The sequence below is a fragment of the Eriocheir sinensis genome, chromosome 26 (genome assembly GCF_024679095.1).
Source record: "Eriocheir sinensis breed Jianghai 21 chromosome 26, ASM2467909v1, whole genome shotgun sequence".
Taxonomy (NCBI): domain Eukaryota; kingdom Metazoa; phylum Arthropoda; class Malacostraca; order Decapoda; family Varunidae; genus Eriocheir; species Eriocheir sinensis.
This window is the reverse complement of record NC_066534.1, coordinates 7,384,244-7,401,866: the sequence shown is the minus strand read 5'-3', so window position 1 is coordinate 7,401,866 and position 17,623 is coordinate 7,384,244.

Here is a 17,623-nt window from a genome sequence, read left to right as displayed (position 1 = left end):
GAATGTGACGTCACATACTCGGATGTGGGGGGTTGGCCATGTATGTGCGCACACACATGTACGTTAAGGGAAGAGTTAGGCGGTGGCTAAACGGATAGCGAGACGGCCCCGCGCTCAGGAGGACGCGAGTTCAATCCCCGACCGGTGCCACCAAGCTGGGATTTTTCAGCCGCCGCCGAGTGGCTTAAAACTACCCACATGCTGTCCGGAAGACCACCTATCAACCCGGACTCTAGATTCTAGGATTAAAGATGAGCTCCGGGAGGGCAGCATGAGCCAATGCAAGATGGCGCCACTATAAACACTTGCCTGCGCCAGAACGGGCTGGGCCGACCATCAGGCCCCACCGGGAAGAAGCCTTGGACCGACCATCAGGATCCACCGGGAAGAAGCCTACCGGCGCAATAGGCCATGACGTAAAAAAAAAAAAAAAAAATTCAGAGGCGGAGCAACAGTGTGTGACGTCACATACTCTGATGTAGGGGCTTAGCCATGTATGTACGCACACATGTGTACGTTAAGGGAGGAGTTTCTAAAATCCAGGGGAGGAATAACAGTGTGTGACGTCACATACTCTGATGTTGGGGGTGGTGTTAGCCATGTATATACGCACACACGTGTACATTAAGGGAGGAGTTTCTAAAATCAAGGGAAGGAGTAACAGTGTGTGACGTCACATACTCTGATGTTGGGGGTGGTGTTAGCCATGTATGTACGCACACACGTGTACATTAAGGGAGGAGTTTCTAAAATCAAGGGAAGGAGTAACAGTGTGTGACGTCACATACTCTGATGTAGGGGCTTAGCCATGTATGTACGCACACATGTGTACGTTAAGGGAGGAGTTTCTAAAATCAAGGGAAGGAGTAACAGTGTGTGACGTCACATACTCTGATGTTGGGGGGGTAGCCATGTATGTACGTACACACGTGTACGTTAAGGGAGGAGTTACACTCACTCCCCAATTCATAGGCGGAGCAATAGTGTGTGACGTCATATACTCTGATGTGGGGGGTGTCCATACATGTTTTGATGTGTAGGCACATACGTGTGTGTGTGTGTGTGTGTGTGTGTGTGTGTACGTTCATTCATTAATTAATGCAGAGGATGAGGTGGAACAGTGTGTGACGTCACACGCTCTAGTGGGGGGGCAGGTTGTGTGTCCACATACGTTTTGGTGTGTACGCACATACGTACGTGAGTTACACCTCCCATTCATTGGCGGAGCAGGTGAGTGTGACGTCACACCCTCTGATGGGGGGGGGGGGGTTCGTATACGTTTTGGCGTGAGAGAGAATGGACTTCCTAAAGAGAATTGTGGGCCATATCTTCCCAAACTGTGCTGTATGTGTAGTATCATAGAGTGAATTCCTCTCTTGGGGTATTCCCGCCATTTTCAACATCGCACCCTGTACGTTCATACACTAGAGTTGAATACAAACTCAACAGAAGAACATAAGGATAAGGGGGTGGTCAAGATTCATACTATGAGTTTCTAACAAAAACGTACAAACTGCACTTTATTTTTCGCTTAGCTTAGAGAAGTACACACACTCAAAAAACTATCGTTACACATTCAGCACGATACAAAATGACACCAAGGACGAAGCCGTTGAGAACAGGGTACTCATGTTGGTATCCCTGCGTTTGCTGGATGTGGGGTTCAATTGCTTGAATCAAGTGAGCGGGACTCGTCAGTGAAGCAGTAGAATTTGAGCTGGCATAGCAACGCTTCATGAAACACACAGGTGGGGTCTTAGTCGAAGTGAATTGATCTGTGTTCTATGTATAGGTATAATATCGTAGTGTTTGGGGTGATGAAATTATGCTTTAACACCTCACACACAAGTGAAGAGTTAAAATTTCGTCCATTTAGGAGACAATATGATAAACTCCTTGCGTTATTGTTAGACATTCGCTATAGGGTCATTATATATATATATATATATATATATATATATATATATATATATATATATATATATATATATATATATATATATATATATATATATATATATTACACATGGTTAGAAAAACACCACAGGTATGGTTGATTTTATTGTATTAGAATCTAGTATAGCTACCCCCTGCAGCTATGACCTCATTTAAGCGACGAGGCATGCCCGCCGCCAACGAAGATGTCAGGCGGCGTCCATCGGGGCTTCGTAGCTCTTCGCATGCCTGAATTGCTCCTACAGTGACAGCTGCATTGCTCCTAGCCATGCGCGATGTCAACGCAGACCACACATGTTCGATTGGGTTCAAATCAGGGGATCTGGGTGGGTGTGGCAGTACGGTAATTTCTGGGTGCTGCCTAAACCACTCCTTAACCACATTGCACGTGTGAATCGGACTGTTGTCTTGGACGATGTAAAATTCCTCTGGCACTGGAAACAGAAGATGCCTCACAGAAGGAAGTAGAACCTCCTCCAGTATTCCAACATACTGGTGCCCTGTAAACCGTCCTGGACCAATATGAGCAAGGTTTCCAACACCAACCACATGCATCCATCCGAAGAAACCCACACTAACTCTGCCACTCCTTCTGGCAGCCACCACAGTATCCTCATCGTATCTGAAAACACGAATAACAGTCAAAATGAATACCTCCACCAGAGAGGGATTATCAGAGTGAACTGGATATTTTAGTAAATGTTGGTCGGGTCATACAACATACCATTACAAATGTGGTGTTCATACAGAATTCGGATAAATTTAAGCAGATAAATGCATCGTAATAGGTTAGACATTAGTAAAAGCTACGGGATTTTGGGTACTCCGAATTCCAAATGGTTAAACGCAACGTTTTCCTTAGCCCTGGTGTATCCAAAGAAGAACAAGATCAGTCAATTACCTTGTGTAAAAATACTAACAAACCTCAAAACAAAGAAATACAACATAATGCTATGGCGCAGGTAATGATGACACGTTAGTGAATGTAATGGGCTTGTGGACACGAGAGACAGACAAACATACAAACAGACTACCCTGGTATTAACATGTCGCCAAACAAGTTTTGAAGGTACTGGGCCGTCGCTGCAAAATGTCTTCTCGTCACAGAAAACGACACGGTCCCAAAAACTGTCTGGTTTGTCAGCATAATTCAGGACATACTCCATTCCTGTCTCCTTAAGCAAGTCAGTCAGCTCTGTCTTTGTTGCTGGTTTACGACCATGCACTTCACTGGAATAATGCCTGTTGCGTATATTCTGTGGGGGGCATCGTAAATAAAGATCAGTTCGAATGCTGACGGCAGGTCTGAAGTGGTCAGCTGCAATGGCTGCTGCAATGGCATGGTTAAGAAATTGTGAATCAGTCATGTTATATGAGCATCCCAATTTACACACATTACAGTGCAGTTATTTCACCAAGCATTAACCTATGAAAGTAGAACATTACCATTTCCTCCTCGTTAGTTGTGCATCGAGGGCGGCCGCTTCTTGGCATACCGTCTACATTGCCAATCTCCTCATTTCGTCGAATCCACCGATACACAGTTGGTCTCGAAACTCCAGTCCGGCGGGCAATTTCAGATATGCTGATGCCCTCTCTGTGAAAGGCAAGGATAGCTCCGCGTATAGCCTGTGTGGCTTCCATGGTGGATGTGACGAACAAGCTGTTAGGACGACATCACTACCGATCAAATCCTTTGACACTTCAATGTTAAAAAATGAGAAGTCACTCACGATTCGGATATCAGAGTGAATCCCAGTGACTGATCGCCACATACGGCTCCACTAAACCTAGGAGGTTACGTAAAACTTAGCTAACCCTTATGATAGATTTATAGTGGATTATAAACTTGACTTAAAACCTAAATAGTAAGATGACGTTGGCATTGATTTCACTATTACAGAATGTTGGACAAATTAACTCCTGCATGCAAGCTGTTTAATAAATTAGTTCTCTCCAGATACGGCTAATTTCGGCAGTTCTAAAGGTCCGCGCCAAATTCCTTATTCGCCAACTTAAAAGCGCGCAAACTTCCTACCTTTTTAGGCAATGAGGCAGCACAAGAGAGAAGGGTAACCCAGGAGTAGATTGAAGCAACCTGTAGAAGTCCATGCAGCTCTGTTTAAACTTGATCGTTCTTACCAGCAATGTTTTTAGCATTACAATTTGAAGTTTTTTTTTTTTTTCAGATGACCACAACTTGTTCACGAAAGAAAAGACACGTTCAATGGAAGCATTAGTTCCAGGATGGCACATTATGAACTGAACAATGTCTGACATACGTTGATGGTTGATGTTTTTGTAATAGACATGGGGCAATACTTCTACCCACCGCTGTTACGTATATCATGAACTATTTTTTTTTTTTAATATAAGGCTTAAACAAGTGGCACTCAAATCACTCCGTTAATATTATGGAGATATCAGGTATCTCAGTGTCTCCCTTCCTCTCTATCCCTCCCTTGCGGGGGTCCTGTCCTGCTCCCCCCAGCAGAGCTGAGGTGGTGGGGGTGATCGCACTCTTACCAACCCTGCCGAGATTACCGGGTTGCTCAGTGTGAAATTCGTCGGACCCCACTGTAACGATAGTTTTTTGAGTGTGTGTACATGAGACAACACACTCTTAACAACAGGCAATATAACATTCGCGCTGGTGCTAGTAACACCATCAGAGTCTATTGCATTACATCCATACCCTATATAGTTGGCAACGGCCATTACTCCTACATTTTCTATTAGACTTCTCTCCAAGTCTGGGTTACATGAAACTTCGGCGGTTGCAGTCTCTTCATAATCCTCATCCTCATACTCTTCATAGTAGTCATCATCATCGTCGTCGTCTTGGTGTAGTGAAGAGGCCGCTACACTTTCTGTAGCTGGTGTGGTGGTGGTGATGGTGGAAGTGGTATTGTCTGGCAAACTCCGAATGGCTGCAGAGTGTTGTTGTACCCCATCGGTCATTCCTATCATATGAATGGTGTCGTATCTTTCTTCGTTAGTAGCCTCTGTTCCATCCAACACACTCAAAGTTGAGGATGTAGTTTGTAACCCAGCTCACCTTCCACCCTACCGTAGTGGATGGTTTAGTAGCAGCAACCATAGCGGAGGGGCCTAGGACGCTAACTTCTCCTCCATCCGTAGCTTCTCCTAGGGATCTCCTAATGTAAATGTTGGTGGCGATCAGATCAATCAGTTCGTTTCGAATACTCTCAGTGAGAGCAAACTTCCTGGGTCGCATAAGATGTAGTCTGGAGAATTTGTTAGTGTACCAAAACGATCCCTCGGTGATACCATACCATACCATACCATCGCCGCCTCTTCGCTTGGATCCAACTCATTGTGTCTTGCTAATCCCAGGTGTCTACTAGTCAATATTGAAGCTCTCAACTTCTCAATGGAGGCGAGTGTACTACTCCCCGATGGTGGGCTGATGCTGCTACTGCTGTTAGTCAATGTTGATGGTGGGGTTATAGTCTTCACCGAAAGTCTCCAGTTCACAGTACCAGCATGTCCCGCGTGCTCCAATTCCTTTATGATTTGTCTTCTGCATTCAACGTTCCTTGACCATACGTCCGCGTACTCGTTCTCTCCGTATATCTTGAATGTCTTCCACAAAGCCTCAAAGGCACTGGGGTCTTCCAACTTGAGGTAGTTCATGTGGTCAAACACATTGCCGTAGTCTATTGGGTGATTTTTACTATGATGATGAGATCTCCTCGACTCTAAGAAACTCAGTTTGAGCTTCATGGCTTTTTGTTGTTCGGTGTGGGTGCCAACACTCTTCACAACCTTCTCCCTCTCTACCATCCCATTCCCAACACCTCCAACCAACAGGAGTGTCAAGAGCTCACCGGCTGCCTGCTCCAACTTCATCTCGTAGTGTTTGTGTCTGAAGATGTGGGTGTTGACTATTCGATGGTCCACCTTCAGTTTGGACAGATTTGTTACTGTGGGTGAATCTCCAGAATCCAACAGCCTATACGATGATGGTATATTACTTCTCGTGGTGTAGTCGAAGTTCTCCACTGTCCCATCGTAGAGATATGACAGTTGTGGTGATATGCCCGCATAGTCCACCAACAGATTCTTGACAGCGTGATCGAGCTGTTCCTTGTAATCTCCCAAGTCAATGGGGCCAACCGTCTCGTCAATGTTCTTTGGTCCCATCCAAGTTCTAAAGTACTGTGCCATTCAAGTCCTATACTTTTCGATGAACCACCAGTTTTTAAAGAACTGAACAGTCTTCAGTACACTATGCCTTTTTGCCATCCTCGGGTTGTTGGAGTTGTAGTGTCGCTTCGATTGCAGTAGTCGCTTGCCCTTATAGTCTGAGGCTCTGAGCACCAAAGATTCACCGTAGACCTTGTAGACAGTGGCAGTTTCTTCTTCACAGTTATCGAGTCGTCCGATGCCAACCCAAACACATCCAAGACGGTTTCACTATAGTCAATGGTAGAGAATATGCCCGCTATAACAGATTCTAGTGTTGGTCTGTCTTCGAGGTTATGGATGTTGGCAAACAGTCTCAGGTTTGGTATATAGGTACACGCAAGTCATGAGATGAGTTTGGGGAGATTGGTCCTCCGACACCCCGGCAATGTTCGAACACTCTCTCGAAAGTCTTCTGTGTCGTCTAGAGTCTGTAGGGAACATGGCCATGATCACTCGCGTCCCCAGTGGTGATTTTTCAGACGCCTGTCGAGGTCGGACAACTGCTGCTTCTTTGTAGTGTGGAGATTGTTGTCCAGAGTTATCGAGAACGAGGATGAGACGTTCTTGTAGTTCATAACATTGACTGCTCTGTCCTCCAACATCTGAAGTCTGCACATGATGTTATTCGGGTGGCACCGCCTATCGATGCTGTATCCTCCTAGCATAATCTTGTCGAGTATTTCATAGTAGTCGAGTCTGGGCAGCTCTGTCAGATCGTCACATCGTATTTTGTGTCGGCGGTTGAACGGTGACATCTTCGAAGTAATGTCCCACTCTCGACTAAAGATGTGGAAAATCAGATTGGTGGTGGTCTTCTCCAGTGTGGATAGTCTGGGACTGTTGATATTGGATCCGAGCACGTTCAGGTAGTAGAGGTGTGTCGCCTTGATCCTCTCAACGTAGGCGTTCAGTAGTTTTTGTTTCGGGTTGTTCGTGACGGAGTTGTCTACCGAGGTCTTGTGTTTCCATTTCAACATTCGCCTCAGTGTGAGCTCGACCGTCCCCACCCAATCCTTTTGGAGTTGGTTGGCAACCTCCTTTTTGCTCATCTGTCTAAACATCTCCAACCACACTTCAGAGTCGGTGACCAGGTCCACGATCGTCTGGCTTATGTACATTACACCAATCAGTCGGTCTCTGACATAGTCTCTCTCGTCTGGAGATGCGAAGTACCTTTGGTAGAAGAGTCTGTCGATGTCCGTGGACATGCAATCCTCGTCTTTGAGTACATCACACATCAGTCTGGACACGCCGGTAACAGCCACGGCAAAATTCTCAAAGTTTTCAGAGTCTAGACTTTACTCGAACACTCCATCGACATAACCAAAGGACAGCATCTCGATCATGTCTTTGAACGTGGAGTGTGGATCTCTCGCTACTCCCACCAAGTTCAGTACAATGTGTCTCGTGTGGTCGTAGAGCACATTTGGGCGATAAGCTGTATGAATACTAACATGTACACCATAGATACAGACCCTAGTGCTCACAACACACTTTCCACAGTATTTTAAATCACACATCTCATTATTGTTAAGTCATCTCAAATATTGTGGCATGTTGGCATGTTTGGAGCTCCATGCCTGTGGAGCTCATCCTGATAAGAAATCCTGGTAAGAAATCCAAGTCCTTGGAGGCGGAAAGCGTCCGTTTGCAGCATCGTTGGTAAGGCGGGGTCGAAGTGAATTAAAACTGGGGGCGATGAGAAGGCCATCTTCACTGCCTCGAAGGAAGCCTGATGAGCTGGGGTCCAAACGAACTCCCTCTTAGGGCTGAGTAGCTCCCTCAGTGTGTCTGCTGCCACCGCAACCTCTCTGGAAAAGTCAGCGAGTTGGTTAACAATACCAAGGAAAGACCGAAGGCCGGGGATGTTGGCGGGAACTGGAAAGTCTGCTATAGCCTTAACTTTGGTAGGGTCAGCATTTACGCCATTATCTGAGATGCCGTATCCACAGAAGCTGGTGGATGGTTTGGCAAACACAAACTTCTTTCGGTTGATGGTGATGCAATGTTGCCGAAAGCGCTCCAGTATCTGCCTTAACCTGTCCAGATGTTCCTCAAAAGTGGTGTCCCAAACGAGCACGCTGTCGACGACCTTGGTGCACTGGTCGACGCCTAAGTGCAGTGTCGACACGTCTGCAGAACTCGTCGCCTGTTGACTTAAATCCCATAGGTCCCCTCAGAAACTTATAACTTCCCCAAGGTGTAATAAATGTAGTTAGGTGTTGAAACTCCTCTTCCAAAGGAATTTGCCAGTATCCTCACATTGCATCTCATCTACATCAGAGAGTAGTTCAGCATGCTCTCTAAAGACAGATCCTCTCTCTTTCTACACCACACTACATTTACACAACACACACACCTTTTCCCAAAATTCAAAATTCAAAATGGCGTACAACAACAGTGCCTCGGAATCCCCGCCTGGGGGGGGGGGGACCATAAATTTCCCCAGGGAGGACTCACCTTTTTGCTGCCGATCTGAGAGGTGCCTTGATAACTCCTTGAGCCTTTCTCTTCTCAATTTCTGCAACATTCGCGGTCTTCGTTCTAATTTTCATTCTGTGGAACACCATCTCTCCTCCTCCAAGCCTCACCTTCTCTTCCTCACTGAAACACAGGTTTCTGAAGCTACTGGCAGCAATCTCTATTCTGCTCCCTCCTTCTATCTCTATCCTAAATTTCAATCCAAAGCTGGATGTTGCGACTACGTGCGCAGCGACATCACTTGTTCTCGTGCCCACGACCTTGACTCTTCTGAATTTTCCACCATCTGGCTAAGACTTCATTGTAATTCTATCACTAAATACATCTATGCTGTTTATCTCTCACCTAACTCTACCAACTATGTAAAATTCTTTGACTATTTGAATTCTTCGATAGAGTCTGGCACAAGTCTTTGCTTTCTAAACTGCCCTCTTTCGGATTTTATCCCTCTCTGTTTCTTTATCTCCAGTTTCCTTTCCGGCCGTTCTATCTCTACGGTGGTAGATGGTCACTGTTCTTCCCCTAAACCTATCAACAGTGGTGTTCCACAGGGCTCTGTCCTATCACCCACTCTCTTCCTGTTATTCATCAATGACCTTCTTAACATAACAAACTGTCCTGTCCACTCATACGCCGACGACTTCACTCTGCATTATTCAACTTCTTTCAATAAAAGACCATCACCACAGGTAGTACATGACTCCAGACAGGAGGCTTCAGAACGCTAAGCCTCAGACCTTGCTATCATATCCGATTGGGGTAGAAGGAACCTTGTGTCCTTCAATGTCTCAAAAACTCAATTTATCTATACCTATCAACTCGACACAATCTTCCAAACACCTATCCCCTATTCTTCGACAACACTCAGCTGTCACCGTCTTCAACACTAAATATCCTCGGTCTATCCTTTTTAACTCAAAATCTTAACTGGAAACTTGACATCTCCTCTCTCACAAAATCAGCTTCCTCGAGGCTGGGCGTTCTGTATCGTCTCCGCCAGCTCTTCTCCCCCGCACAGTTGCTGTCCATATACAGGGGCCTTGTCCGCCCTCGTATGGAGTATGCATCTCACGTGTGGGGGGGCTCCACTCACACAGCCGTTCTGGACAGATGGTGTCTAAGGCTCTTCGTCTCATCAGCTCTCCTCCTCTTACTGATAGTCTTCTCCCTCTTAAATTCCGTCGCGATGTTACCTCTCTTTCTATCTTCTATCGATATTTTCACGCCGACTGCTCTTCTGAACTTACTAACTGATGCCTCCCCCCATCCTGCGGCCTCGCATCACACGACTTTCTGATCAAGCTCATCCCTATACTGTCCAAACCCCTTATGCAAGAGTTAACCGGCATCTTCACTCTTTCATCCCTCACGCTGGTAAACTCTGGAACGATCTTCCTTCATCTGTATTTCCTCCTTCCTACGACTTGAACTCTTTCAAGAGGAGGGTATCAGGACACCTCTCCTCCCGAAATTGATTTATCTTTTTGGCCACTCTACTCTATTTAGGAGCAGTAAGTAGCGGGCTTTTTTTTTCATTATTGTTTTCTTTTTTTTACGCCCTTGCACAGTGTCCATTGTAAAAAAAAATAAAAAAACGGAGAAATATTTAGAACCATGGGTTACCTGCATTACTGCGGAGCGGGGTGACGGGCATGGATGCCCTGGTCGAAGCACCTGTCTGTTGATCCTTGACAAGTTGACCGTGATCCGAATACCGCCCGACTGCTTCGGAGCGACAACCATGGGGTGGCACTGTTGGTGGTAGCGAGTGTTCTAAGTGCTAATCGGTTCACGGACAGAGAAAATCATATCCGCCAGGGTTACTTTATTAGACAAAACTTACACAGCTCATCACGACAAGGACAACACATAGGATAGGTGTTTGTTTGTGTATGCGTTTGTGTGAATGTTGTTTGTGTAGGTTAACATTTAAGTGTTGGTGTATGTGTGGAACAATGTGTAACGGTGGACAACAAGAGAACGTGGACGGACAGTCAAAGGTAAACGAATACAAGGAAAGTTAACGATGAAGACGCGACAAGACAGACTGGCAGACACAGTGACGATGGACATTACATGAAAACACTGAGAATCTTAGTCTCTCTTTGCAGCACCCCATTTTCTTGTCACTGAGGGGAAGGAACACGGAATTTGAGCGGTGACTGTTACAGATTACTCCCCCCCCAGTGACGAGGAAGGAGGAACGAAATCTTCCCTGGTGCTGGGGCGCTGTGGCAGACGGTGATGCGTTGCGATGAGTAGCGTTGTGTAGAGTTGTGTCGAGATGCGCGGTAAGTTGCGCTGAGTAGTTGCGTTGAGGTGCGCGGTAAGTTGCGCTGAGTAGTTCAGCTACGGTGAGTCGAGCTGGGGCGAGTAGTGCAGTGACAACAGCTACGGTGAGTCGAGCTGGAGTTAGTGCAGTGACAACAGCTACGGTGAGTCGAGCTGGGGCGAGTAGTGCAGTGACAACAGCTACAGTAAGTCGAGCTGGAGTTAGTGCAGTGACAACAGCTACAGTAAGTCGAGCTGGAGTGAGTAGTGCAGTGACAACAGCTACGGTGAGTCGAGCTGGAGTGAGTAATGCGATGACAACAGCTACAGTGAGTCGAGCTGGAGTGAGTAGTGCAGTGACAACAGCTACGGTGAGTCGAGCTGGAGTGAGTAATGCAGTGACAACAGCTACGGTGAGTCGAGCTGGAGTGAGTAATGCAGTGACAACAGCTACGGTGAGTCGAGCTGGAGTGAGTAGTGCAGTGACAACAGCTACGGTGAGTCGAGCTGGAGTGAGTAATGCAGTGACAACAGCTACAGTGAGTCGAGCTGGAGTGAGTAGTGCAGTGACAACAGCTACGGTGAGTCGAGCTGGAGTGAGTAAGGCAGTGACAACAGCTACGGTGAGTCGAGCTGGAGTGAGTAGTGCAGTGACAACAGCTACGGTGAGTCGAGCTGGAGTGAGTAGTGCAGTGACAACAGCTACGGTGAGTCGAGCTGGAGTGAGTAATGCGATGACAACAGCTACAGTAAGTCGAGCTGGAGTGAGTAGTGCAGTGACAACAGCTACGGTGAGTCGAGCTGGAGTGAGTAATGCAGTGACAACAGCTACGGTGAGTCGAGCTGGAGTGAGTAATGCAGTGACAACAGCTACGGTGAGTCGAGCTGGAGTGAGTAATGCGGTGACAACAGCTACGGTGAGTCGAGCTGGAGTGAGTAGTGCAGTGACAACAGCTACGGTGAGTCGAGCTGGAGTGAGTGGTGCAGTGACAACAGCTACGGTGAGTCGAGCTGGAGTGAGTAATGCGATGACAACAGCTACGGTGAGTCGAGCTGGAGTGAGTAATGCGGTGACAACAGCTACAGTGAGTCGAGCTGGAGTGAGTAGCGCGTAGGAGACAGCTACGGTGAGTCGAGCTGAGATGAGTAGCGCAGTGAGGACAGCTACGGTAAGTCGAGCTGAAGTGTTGAGCAGCGATGAGTTGAGCAGCGAGGGGTTGAGCAGCGAGGAGTTGAGCAGCGAGGAGTTGAGCAGCGAGGAGTTGAGCAGCGTGAGGTGGGCTGCATGAGGTGGGCTGCATGAGGTGGGCTGCGTAAGGTGGGCTGCGTGAGGTGGGCTGCGGTGAGTTGAGTGGTTGGCTGTTTAATAGATCCTGGAAGGCTTGAATCCGCACTCCCGAATCGCGAACCACGTAGACGGGTCCTGAGCAGAAGAGTGGTGCTCTGAAGGACACCGCCGTGGTAGAGGAAGAGTTGCATGTCATCGTCAGGTATGGTGAAGTCGAGCGGCGTGGAGATGGGCGAAAGGCACTGGCGTAAACGCGCCGGGGGCCACGGCAGTCAGAGTGCGTCGAGGGAACTGCGTGTGAAGGCGCTAGCTGCCAGCAGGGGCCTCGGCAGTCGGTGAGAGTAGAACGACTGCGTGTGTTAAAGGCGCCAACTGCCAGCGTGCCAGGGGGCCTCGGCAGTCCGTGATGGCGTCGAACGACTGCGTGGTAAGGCGCTAGATGCCAGCGTGCCAGAGGCCACAGCCGGTTGAGAATTGAGGGGCGCAAGCATGTGCCAGGAGCCGCGGCAGTCCGTGAGTAGAACGAACTGCGTGTAGTATAGGCACTGGCGCGTGCTAGGGACCTCAGTGGCCCGGGGAGTGAATCAGTGTCCAAGAAAGCACTGTAAAACAACACTGTACACTTAGTGGGAACACTGTGACACTAACTGTTGCTGGGGACTTGCTGCACTGAACTGTTGCTGGACACACTGCACTGTACACATAGATCCACAAGTGTAGGATAATCCAAGAGGGCGGTGGTAGATCCAGGAGGCGGTGGTTAATCCAGGGGGCAGCTAGTAATCCCAGTGGGGTGTCACACTGTGTTTGCGTGTACACTGAGTCTGTGGTGTGTGGTGGCGTATACACTGTCTGTATGGCGTGTACAATGAGTCTGTGTGTGGCGTGTACACTGAGTGTGTGGCACTGTGTGTCTCAGTAATATGTCGCACTGTGTTTGAGTGTTCACTGAGTCTGTGTAGTGTGTCACACGATGTGCGTGTCTCAGTCGCCGGACCAGCGGAAAAGCAGGGAGGAGGAAGGGTGGGGGTGGGTGGGTGAGCGCCGGGAGAAGCACCATGGGGCACAAAAGATGCCTGAAGGGCGCTGAAGATGCCTGGAGGAGGCGCACAGAGGGAGCCTAGAAGAGGCGCACAGAGGGAACCTGGAAGAGGCGCACAGAGGGTGCCTGGAAGAGGTCAAGAGGCGCACAGAGGGTGCCTGGAAGAGGCGCACAGAGGGTGCCTGGAAGAGGCGCACAGAGGGTGCCTGGAAGAGGCGCACAGAGGGTGCCTGGGGAAGGCACAGAGGGTGCCTGGGGAAGGCACAGAGGGTGCCTGGGGAAGGCACAGAAGGCGCCTAGGGGAGGCGGGGGAAAACCCTGAAGGTGGCAACTACGCCTATGGCGTAATGTTTCTCCCGACCTGAGTGCTCAGCCCCACGAACCCCGAATGGAGGTGAGGATTTTTGCCCCAGGAGAGGGCGGACGAATGGACAAGCTACCCTGCCCAGGTCCTCCACTCTAGGAGAGAGTGCCCTTAAAACGGCACCGGCTATAAGCCACCTTGAACCATAGCAACACTCCAGGGTCACCAATTGTTGGTGGTAGCGAGTGTTCTAAGTGCTAATCGGTTCACGGACAGAGAAAATCATATCCGCCAGGGTTACTTTATTAGACAAAACTTACACAGCTCATCACGACAAGGACAACACATAGGATAGGTGTTTGTTTGTGTATGCGTTTGTGTGAATGTTGTTTGTGTAGGTTAACATTTAAGTGTTGGTGTATGTGTGGAACAATGTGTAACGGTGGACAACAAGAGAACGTGGACGGACAGTCAAAGGTAAACGAATACAAGGAAAGTTAACGATGAAGACGCGACAAGACAGACTGGCAGACACAGTGACGATGGACATTACATGAAAACACTGAGAATCTTAGTCTCTCTTTGCAGCACCCCATTTTCTTGTCACTGAGGGGAAGGAACACGGAATTTGAGCGGTGACTGTTACAGCACCACTCCGATACCTCGTCACCTACCGCTTTAATGATGTTTTGCTCCTCCATACTGTCCAGCAGGGCCTTTGTCTCCTCCCGCCAAGCCAACGGGACGGAGTTGGGCGTGTGTCTGGCGAAGGGCTGGGCGTCTGGGCGAAGGTGGATGGATCCTCATGGAAGGCCCCACCATCGTGGCGAGCGTTGCACTGTTGTCGAAATCCCCGGGATCCACCAGAACGTCTGGAAACTCCTTCAGGAGAGCCTTGCGCCCTGCCTCCTCCTGACTTATCTCTGCGCTGTGCCGCACTGCAGATATCTGTTGTGGATAGTGAGCGGGGATTATATGTAAGGCACGAGACTCATACCAAGAAAGTAGAGCATCGCCGACACCCCGGAACACGCTAATGTTAGTGTCAACGGTAGCTTCTCCGAGTGTCAAAGTGGCGGTAAACGAACCAACAGGGCTCAACCGGTTCTTGTTAGCAGCCAACACCTCTTCCTGGCAGCGTGAAAGCTCACTCTTGCTGATGCCAAGAAGTCTAAGCTGACGTAATCCAATCACGTTGACCTCAGCACCAGTATCTGGGGTGAACTGTAACTTGCAGTTACTAGCTATTGGTACTTCCGTGCTGGAAACATTGATAAAGACCTTTGGTGCTCGGCAGTCCTACACAGCAAGTTGAACGTTCCTTATCTGTAATCTCCAAGCTGTTTGAATACTAGGCGTTGCTTCACTCGCCCCTTGTTGAGCGCACTTCTTGTGGCACACATTACTGATGCGTTCTGTTATGCCGTAGGCGTGACACTTCTTGCCCCAGGCTCCTGGCGTCCCCGCGGATGTGGCTCACCACCGCACCCTGCACACTTTGAATCACTAACCTTCCGGCGATGGCGAGACATGCTACGGTGCCGGTTTCTTTTACTCGCCACTCTCCCAACCGTCCTGCCGACTCTGGTTAAGTCCGTTTCGGTGTTTATGGCCGACTCCTCGCTGCGACACAACCGCACGGCTTCGGGCAAGCTTGGGGGTGGGTCGATTGCCAGCAGCTTCTGTCGGAGGTTTTGGTCTGCGACACCGGATGTGATGCGGGTTACCAGTCGGGAGTCCAAGCAACTGTTGCATAGCTCTGCGTCGTCGGCCAGCTCTTTAAGGGTAACAAAGAAATCGTCAAAGGATTCACCCTCGTGCTGCCGGCGTTCCTCAAACTTCACGCGCCGCAGGGCGACATTCCGCTGACACTGGAAGTGTGTAGTGAGGCGCTCAAGAACCTCCCTCACTGGTAAGGTGTCGTCGTCCTCGGCGATCCCGACGGCATGCGCCAAGTGCCGCGCATCTCTGGGCTGAGACAGGTGCGGAAGTGTGCGAGCTGGGCTCGTGCTGGCTGGTCCCGAAGCTGCAGAAGTTGTTCGTAGTCTGCCCACGCACTACGCCACACCTTGAACTCTCGCAGCGACACGTTCGGTGAGAGTTTGGCCCGCTTTTTTAAACGTTCGTGTTAGCAAATGGCAACCGCAAAGCCCACGTCGCATCTTGTCTCACTAACATCGCGAACGCGTTTTTCAAACACCGAAAAGGAGACCCTACGTAGTGCTAGGCCAAGCAGACACCAACCCCACTTTCCGCACAGGTTGGCAGCTCTGAAGCGTCTCGTGTGACCAGCCAACCAATCAGCTGATCAATGTTTACATTCCCCCTACGGTCCTACCAGAGCAGCAGATCAGTCTGTAGTTGCAGCCCACAAGAGAAACACCGACATGGCGACACCAGGCAAAGGAGCACCACTTAGCCAGGGGTAAAAGAAGTTCCTGCTGGAGCTGGTGTCGGAGAAGCCTGTCCTGCAGGATAAGTCTCACGGGATGGCGGTCACCCTTGAGAAGGTCAAGGCGTGGCAAGAGATTGTTGCAGCCTTCAGCCTGAATTACCCGGCTGATCCCAAGTCGGAGAAACAACTTAAGCGAGCATGGGAATACATGAAGATGAGGTAAGAACGTATTGCATGGAGAGAGGTTGTGGAGGGTGAGGCTGTGGAGTGATGGTGGTGAGGGTGTGGAGATTGAGGGCGTGGAGAGTGAGGGTGTGGAGAGTGATGGTGGTGAGGGTGTGGAGATTGAGGGCGTGGAGAGTGAGGGTGTGGAGAGTGATGGTGGTGAGGGTGTGGAGAGTGAGGGTGTGGAGAGTGAGGGTAGTGAGGGTGTGGAGAGTGAGGGTGTGGAGAGTGAGGGTGTGGAGAGTGAGGGTGTGGAGAGTGAGGGTGTGGAGAGTGAGGGTAGTGAGGGTGTGGAGAGTGAGGGTGTGGAGAGTGAGGGTGTGGAGAGTGTGGAGAGGAGGGTGGTGAGGTGTGAGAGTGAGGGTGTGGAGAGGAGGTGTGGAGAGGGTGGAGGTGAGGGGAGAGTGATGGTGGTGAGGGTGTGGAGAGGAGGTGTGGAGGTGATGGTGGTGGAGGTGAGGGTGTGGGAGGAGGTGTGGAGAGTGAGGTGTGGTGGAGGGTGGAGAGGAGGGGTGGAGGGTGGGGTGGAGAGGAGGGTGTGGAGGGGTGAGGTGTGGAGGTGAGGGGTGTGGAGAGGAGGGTGTGGAGAGGAGGGTGTGGAGGTGAGGGGTGTGGAGGAGGGTGTGGAGGTGAGGGTGGAGGGGTGTGGAGAGGAGGGTGGTGAGGGGTGTGGGAGAGGAGGTGGAGGGTGGGAGAGGGGCGTGGAGAGTGATGGTGGTGGGGTGTGGAGGTGAGGGTGAGGAGGTGTGGGAGAGGGTGTGGAGGGGTGGGGAGAGGAGGGGTGTGGAGAGGATGGTGCATGGTGGAGAGGGTGTGGAGAGTGAGGGTGTGGTGGAGAGATGGTGGTGAGGGGGTGGGGAGAGGAGGGGTGGAGAGTGATGGTGGTGAGGTGGGAGAGGATGGGGTGGTGAGGGTGAGGTGGGGGAGAGGGGAGGTGGTGAGGGTGTGGAGGTGGAGGGTGGAGAGGAGGGTGGAGAGTGATGGTGGGAGGTGGAGGGGTGTGGAGAGGTGGGTGGTGAGGAGTGGGGGTGAGAGGTGGTGGTGAGGGTGTGGAGAGAGGTGGTGGAGAGGAGGTGTGGAGAGTGGTGGAGGTGGGGAGAGTGAGGGTGGAGTGAGGGGTGTGGAGGAGGGCATGGAGAGGATGGTGGTGGAGGGTGGGAGGGGTGGGAGAGGGTGTGGAGAGTGAGGGCATGGAGAGTGATGGTGGTGGGGTGTGGAGGTGAGGAGGGTGTGGAGGGTGAGAGAGGGTGGAGAGGATGGGTGGTGGGGTGGGAGAGGAGGGTGTGGAGAGGAGGGTGGAGAGGAGGTGGAGAGGTGGGTGAGGGTGGAGAGGAGGGGGCATGGAGGTGAGGGGTGGGAGAGGGTGAGGGTGAGGGTGTGGAGAGGAGGGCATGGAGAGGATGGTGGTGGGAGGAGGTGTGGAGAGGAGGGCATGGAGAGGATGGTGGT